Source organism: Lampris incognitus, chromosome 1 (genome assembly GCF_029633865.1).
Source record: "Lampris incognitus isolate fLamInc1 chromosome 1, fLamInc1.hap2, whole genome shotgun sequence".
In the NCBI taxonomy this organism is placed as follows: Eukaryota; Metazoa; Chordata; class Actinopteri; order Lampriformes; family Lampridae; genus Lampris; species Lampris incognitus.
The window spans coordinates 52,011,574-52,019,752 of NC_079211.1; positions in this window are offsets into that span (position 1 = coordinate 52,011,574).

Consider the following 8,179-nt stretch of genomic DNA (forward strand, 5'->3'; position numbering starts at 1 on the left):
ACTGCCAGTAGAACCTCAAACTCCAAACCATTATGACATTATGTTACTGTCAGTAGAACCCCAAACTCCAAACCATTATGATGTTATGTTACTGCCAGTAGAACCCCAAACTCCAAACCATTATGATGCTATGTTACTGTCAGTAGAACCCCAAACTCCTAACCATTATGACGTTATGTTACTGCCAGTAGAACCCCAAACTCCAAACCATTATGATGTTATGTTACTGCCAGTAGAACCCCAAACTCCAAACCATTATGATGCTATGTTACTGTCAGTAGAACCCCAAACTCCTAACCATTATGACGTTATGTTACTGCCAGTAGAACCCCAAACTCCAAACCATTATGACATTATGTTACTGCCAGTAGAACCCCAAACTCCAAACCATTATGACGTTATGTTACTGCCAGTAGAACCCCAGACTCCAAACCATTATGACGTTATGCTACTGTCAGTAGAACCCCAAACTCCAAACCATTATGATGTTATGTTACTGCAAGTAGAACCCCAATCTCCAAACCATTATGATGTTATTTTACTGTCAGTAGAACCCCAAACTCCAAACCATTATGACATTATGTTACTGTCAGTAGAACCCCAAACTCGCAAAGCACAGATGGTTGAAACCGGTACAGTTTGTTACAACTAAGATTTAAAATAAAACATAACGTAACCTGACAAACGTTATCAGTGTCTGATGAACACAAATCATGACGTGACCTTCAGGGTGATAGTTTTGTGTTCTGCAGCCCCTCGTGGTAGGAAGTGACATCAGACACGTGTCAGCAACGGAGAGAAAATTGAGAGGAGGAGGAGAGCAAGGAGGTGGAGGAGGGATTAATTCGTCTTGTCTAACTTAACCACTGCAAAAATGATGGAGCTTCATTCCACCTCCAGTTGACAATCTGAAATTTGAAAACATCAACAGCACGTGACCAAAATAATAAAAGAAAAAGGGGCCGGGTTGTCAGGATAGTCGGTCCACGCCCTGGTTGGGTGCCTCAGACTCCTCCCTGAGACGTTACTGCCACAGTAGAACCCCAAACTCCAAACCATTATGACATTATGTTACTGTCAGTAGAACCCCAAACTCCAAACCATTATGACATTATGTTACTGACAGTAGAACCCCAAACTCCAAACCATTATGATGTTATGTTACTGTCAGTAGAACCCCAAACTCCAAACCATTATGACATTATGTTACTGACAGTAGAACCCCAAACTCCAAACCATTATGACATTATGTTACTGCCAGTAGAACCTCAAACTCCAAACCATTATGATGTTATCTTACTGCCAGTAGAACCCCAAACTCCAAACCATTATGACATTATGTTACTGTCAATAGAACCCCAAACTCCAAACCATTATGACACTATGTTACTGTCAGTAGAACCCCAAATTCCAAACCATTATGATGTTATGTTACTGTCAGTAGAACCCCAAACTCCAAACCATTATTATGTTATGTTACTGTCAGTAGAACCCCAATCTCCAAACCATTATGACATTATGTTACTGCCAGTAGAACCCCAAACTCCAAACCATTATGATGTTATGTTACTGCCAGTAGAACCTCAAACTTCAAACCATTATGATGTTATGTTACTGCCAGTAGAACCCCAAACTCCAAACCATTATGACATTATGTTACTGTCAGTAGAACCCCAAACTCCAAACCATTATGACATTATGTTACTGTCAGTAGAACCCCAAACTCCAAACCATTATGATCTTATGTTACTGTCAGTAGAACCCCAAACTCCAAACCATTATGACGTTATGTTACTGTCAGTAGAACCCCAATCTCCAAACCATTATGACGTTATGTTACTGCCAGTAGAACCCCAAACTCCAAACCATTATGATGTTATGCTACTGTCAGTAGAATCCCAAACTCCAAACCATTATGAAGTTATGTTACTGCAAGTAGAACCCCAAACTCCAAACCATTATGATGCTATGTTACTGTCAGTAGAACCCCAAACTCCTAACCATTATGACGTTATGTTACTGCCAGTAGAACCCCAAACTCCAAACCATTATGACATTATGTTACTGCCAGTAGAACCCCAAACTCCAAACCATTATGACGTTATGTTACTGCCAGTAGAACCCCAAACTCCAAACCATTATGACGTTATGCTACTGTCAGTAGAACCCCAAACTCCAAACCATTATGATGTTATGTTACTGCAAGTAGAACCCCAATCTCCAAACCATTATGGTGTTATTTTACTGTCAGTAGAACCCCAAACTCCAAACCATTATGACATTATGTTACTGTCAGTAGAACCCCAAACTCCAAACCATTATGACATTATGTTACTGCAAGTAGAACCTCAAACTCCAAACCATTATGACATTATGTTACTGCCAGTAGAACCCCAAACTCCAAACCATTATGACATTATGTTACTGCCAGTAGAACCCCAAACTCCAAACCATTATGACGTTATGCTGCTGTTAGTAGAACCCCAATCTCCAAACCATTATGATGTTATGTTACTGCCAGTAGAACTCCAAACTCCAAACCATTATGACGTTGTGTTACTGTCAGTAGAACCCCAAACTCCAAACCATTATGACATTATGTTACTGCCAGTCGAACTCCAAACTCCAAACCATTATGACGTTATGTTACTGCCAGTAGAACCTCAAACTCCAAACCATTGTGATGTTATGCTACTGTCAGTAGAACCCCAAACTCCAAACCATTATGACATTATGTTACTGCCAGTAGAACCCCAAACTCCAAACCATTATGACATTATGTTACTGCCAGTAGAACCCCAAACTCCAAACCATTATGACGTTATGCTGCTGCCAGTAGAACCCCAATCTCCAAACCATTATGACGTTATGTTACTGCCAGTAGAACCCCGAACTCCAAACCATTATGATGTTATGTTACTGCCAGTAGAACCCCAAACTCCAAACCATTATGACGTTATGTTACTGCCAGTAGAACCCCGAACTCCAAACCATTATGACGTTATGCTGCTGCCAGTAGAACCCCAAACTCCAAACCATTATGACGTTATGTTACTGCCAGTAGAACCCCGAACTCCAAACCATTATGACATTATGTTACTGCCAGTAGAACCCCAAACTCCAAACCATTATGATGTTATGCTGCTGTCAGTAGAACCCCAAACTCCAAACCATTATGACGTTATGTTACTGCCAGTAGAACCCCGAACTCCAAACCATTATGATGTTATGTTACTGCCAGTAGTACCTCAAACTCCAAACCATTATGACGTTATGCTACTGTCAGTAGCCCAAACCCCAAAATCCAAACCATTATGACGTTGTGTTGCTGTCAGTAGCCCACACCCCAAAGCCTAAACCATTATGACGTTATGCTACTGTCAGTAGGCCAAACCCCAAAGTCCAAACCATTATGACGTTGTGTTGCTGTCAGTAGCCCACACCCCAAAGCCTAAACCATTATGATGTTATGTTACTGTCAGCGGCCCAAACCCAAAAGCCCAGACCATTATGACGTTATGTTACTGTCAGTACCCCAAACCCAAAAGCCCAGACCATTATGACGTTATGTTACTGTCAGTAGCCCAAACCCAAAAGCCCAGACCATTATGACGTTATGTTACTGTCAGTAGCCCAAACCCAAAGCCCAAACCATTATGATGTTATGTTACTGTCAGTGGCCCAAACCATTATGACGTTATGTTACTGTCAGTAGCCCAAACCCAAAAGCCCAAACCCTTATGATGTTATGTTACTGTCAGTAGCCCAAACCATTATGACGTTATGTTACTGTCAGTAGCCCAAACCGTTATGACATCACACGCAGCAGAGGAGAAAGTCCTGCACATTTTACAAGTGTGTTCCAGGGCACATCACACTTGTCTAGCAGTCAGACTACAAATAATACTTTAAATACTTTTGAGTAGAAAAGGTGTAAGATTTAGTTGGTTGACAAGATTTCGCTGGTCACTCATTTGCTGTAGAGACCAACATTGGTTCAAACTATCTATCACTTCAGATGAGGTCATACAAAATACTTAACTAACAACTAGTAACTACCTGAATTCATCATGAATTGCAGTTGTAATAAGTATTTATAAAACATCTATTAACACTCTAACCATTGCTGCATGTCTTGCGTTACAAATGCTTTACAAATAATGAATTCAGTAATACTTATTCACCGTAATACTTACTCATACGTAACTAATGCTTCACTTGTAGTTATTATAAAGTGCTACCAAATATGATGCATACTAAGAAAATATTCCCTCAAGTCAAACTTACAACATAAAGATATTCAGTGCAAAAGCATTGCAGTTTTGGATTGATGTAGCTCCATTCACTGTATGTTTTGCCTGACAGATTGGTGCAGAGAAAGCGCCCCCCTTTGTGGAAGCATATTCCTAACAGGCATGCCGCCTCAAAGCTGACGCTGGTGAGGGTCGACACACCAAACTTAGACTTAGACTTGGACTGCTTTTATTTGTCATTGCCTCATATGCATGTCCCATACATACAAGGGAACGAAATTACATTTCACATGGACCTCAGTGCCACATAAAAACAAATAACACACAATACGTATTAAAAACAAGCACACCTAACACAAACAGTGAGTAAGAAGGTCAACAAGTCGTTTTGTGGAGGTCTAAGTGTCCAGGCTGCTGAGGAACCTCACAGCCTGAGGAATGAAACTGTTACATAGTCTGGTGGAGGCAGCACGGATGCTCCGGTACCTCCTGCCAGAGGGTAGGAGGTTGAAGTGGATGTGGGAAGGGTGGGTGGGGTCCTTCACGAGGCTGAGAGCCTTCCGGGTGCACCGTGCATCATAGACGGCCTGGATGGATGGGAGAGCAGTTCCTGTGATCTGTCCAGCTGTCTTCACTGTCCGCTGTAGGGATTGGCGGTCGGAGGCCTTGCAGTTCCCATGCCAGACAGTGATACAGCTGGTCAGGATGCTCTCTGTGGTGCCCCCTGTAGAATGTGATGAGGATGGGTGGGGGGAGACTCGCCTTCTTCAGACACCACAGGAAGTGAAGGCGCTGCTGGGCCTTCTTGGAGAGCGCAGTGACATGTGAGGACCAGGAGAGGTCCTCTGTGATGCGAACTCCCAGGACCTTAACACTGCTGACTCTCTCCGCGTCCATACCACTGATGGTCAGAGGGGTATGGTGGGTGCTGGTCTTTCTAAAGTCAATAATGACCTCCTTAGTTTTTCCTGTATTTAGGGAGAGGTTGTTCTGAAGTTCTGAACTCACCTCACGTGGAGAAGGTGGGAGGACAGGAGGATGAGGACAAACCCGGTGTCTGGGAATTAGTTCCTCTCACAGCTCAGGAAAACCCCACCAGCCTGAGGATACGGTTGAAGAAATGTGAAGCTTCATGCTCCACTCCCAACACACAATCCCATCCTGAGGCAAAACCCAACCAGGCTGCCAGGACTGCATACAGGAGTATGGTTCTGCAAGGAGAACCCTTCAGAAAGCGGCCCAGACAAACCCTCGACAGCGCACCATGAGGGGAGTGGTTATCAGAATCAAAGCCAGAATGAGAATCAGAAAAACTGTGTTCATCCCGAGGGGAAATTGGATGTGGGCGGATCTGTACCCCAAGTGGGTCAGAAACATCTGCGCCCTTCTGAAAGAGAGAAAGCAGCAGGGCCAGAAACCAGAGAAAACACCGGCTTGTTCAACAGCTGCTGCTGGGAGGGGACTGAAGAGACCTGCCAGCCAGATGGAGGGTGACCTGCCGTCCACCAGAAGGCTCCGTTGCCTGTGACATGGGAACATGGACCCCGACAATTATGTACAACTCCCACATCTTAAAATAGTGTATTCACATTTTGATTTTCATTTGTCAACTTAAATAAATCATTAAACAGCATCTTCAGAAGGACACATTCTTAAGTCATGGTTATCCCTTTCTTCATCAATGGTGTGTGGGGAACATAAAAGTCCCGTGCTAAAGCTGACTTCTTAAGTGCCTGAAGTAAAATAAAAATGTTTGGTTTTGAAAATACTTATAACACAAGCACTATTTCAGCCTACTTGGGAGTTTCTGGCTGTCTGGTAACCTTAAAAAATAATGATGTAAACATATCTGGAGGGGAAAAGGATATATATATGTGTGTGTGTGTGTGTGTGTGTGTGTGTGTGTGTGTGTGTGTGTGTGTGTGTGTTTGTGTGTGTATATGTATGTATATATATGGTGTGTGTATGTATATATATATATATGTGTGTATGTATATGTGTGTATGTATATATATATATGTGTGTGTGTATATGTGTGTATATGTATATGTATATATATGTGTGTGTGTACGTATATGTATGTATGTATGTACGTACGTACGTATGTACGTACGTACGTACGTACGTATGTATGTATGTATGTATGTATGTATGTATGTATGTATGTATGTATGTATGTATGTATGTATGTATGTATGTATGTATCTACTCATATATTTTCGTAATGTGTGTGTGTGTGTGTGGTGTTAGTGCGTGTGTGTGTTAGTTAGTGTAGATAGCGGGACCGAAAACTAAAGCACTTATGATCCTAATTCTTTTTAGAGGTGGCAGGTATTGTCTCAGAGAGTAAGGGAAAAATCGCAGACAATTAAAATTATGCATAATTATGCATAAATATGCAAAATGTTTTTTCTAAAAATGGCTAAAAACCACTTTTCTCTGCATTTCAGACGATTCTGAGCATTTTTGATTTTTTTCACCTAAAATTTTTTTCTGGGCCCCCCCCCCCCTTAACCTGGAAAATGTGACCCTCTCCCCCTTTAATGTTATTGTGTATGCAATGTCATGTATGTGAAATATGCTTAGTTGGAACAACGAAAAATAGCAGAAAATTAAAATAATTATAATAATTGTGCATAATTATGCAAAATATGCATTTTCTAAAAATGGCTAAAAACCACTTTTCTCGGCATTTCAGATGATTCTGAGCATTTGGGGGGAGGGAGTTGGAGTGGGGGGGGTTTAGGGGCAGGGGGAAGGCGGTTAGCTGGCAGGATGAAGAGGAGGGAGATTTAGACGGGTGGATAACCAAACCGCTACATTGTAGCGGGGTTCTTCTAGTATGATATATACATACTATATGTATGTGTGTGTGTGTGTGTGTGTGTGTACACATATATATATATATATATGTATGTATGTATGTGTGTATGTGTATGTGTGTGTGTGTGTGTGTATGTATGTATATATATATATATATATATATAACTTTGATAAAAGAAACACTCAACGATAGGGAAAGTGCTCAACAAATAAGGACCAAAATTAGCAATCATCAGCTGTCGAGATATTGCTTGCTTGCTTGCTGGTTGTCCATCGTGCCCGATGATGACCATCTTCTTCTATTTGTGGGTCCTTTGAGGACTCAGATAGCAGAAGATACCTGCGCAGAGATGGTTTTTAAAGTGGCATGGGGGGTGCGCTTCTCCCAACGCCACATGACTTGATTGTAGAGGAGATGGTTCCGATGGCAAGGGGGATCCCTAGACGACCGGCACCTCCACACAACTGCAGGGGGCTGCCGGAAATCCAGTTTTTCGGAAACCGCCTCGAAGTGTGCCGCCACAGCTTGCTTTTCTGTTGGGGTAAGCTCCCTTAGCCTTATGTCTTCCAGACTCACCCACAAGGCAGCGGGGCAGTGGTTGATAGGTGCCAGGGCGTGTCCACCAGGGTGGGCCTGCACACCATATCTCTGGGGCCCGCTGCTGCTCCGAGATCCCCTGCCAAATTAGCCTGGGGCCGCAAGACCCCAGTTACCATGTGTGGCCACGGGGAGGCCTGGCAGGAGTCTTGGTGAAGGAGAGGCTATGTACTGGCAAGGGAAGGCTTACACGCTAGCATGCTTCCCTATTCGCCACAAAGGCTAGCCAGCGGCAGCAAGCTAAGGGCAGGAAGGACACAAGCGGGTTGGAAGAACACATGCACCTTCCCTCCAACTACACACTGCTGCACTAGACGCATCACAACACCCTGTGTGTATGTACACACACACACTGTCGAGATATATATATATATACACACACACACACACACACACACACACACACACACACATACATACATACATACATACATACATACATACATACATACATACATACATACATATACATATATATATATATACACATACATACATACATATA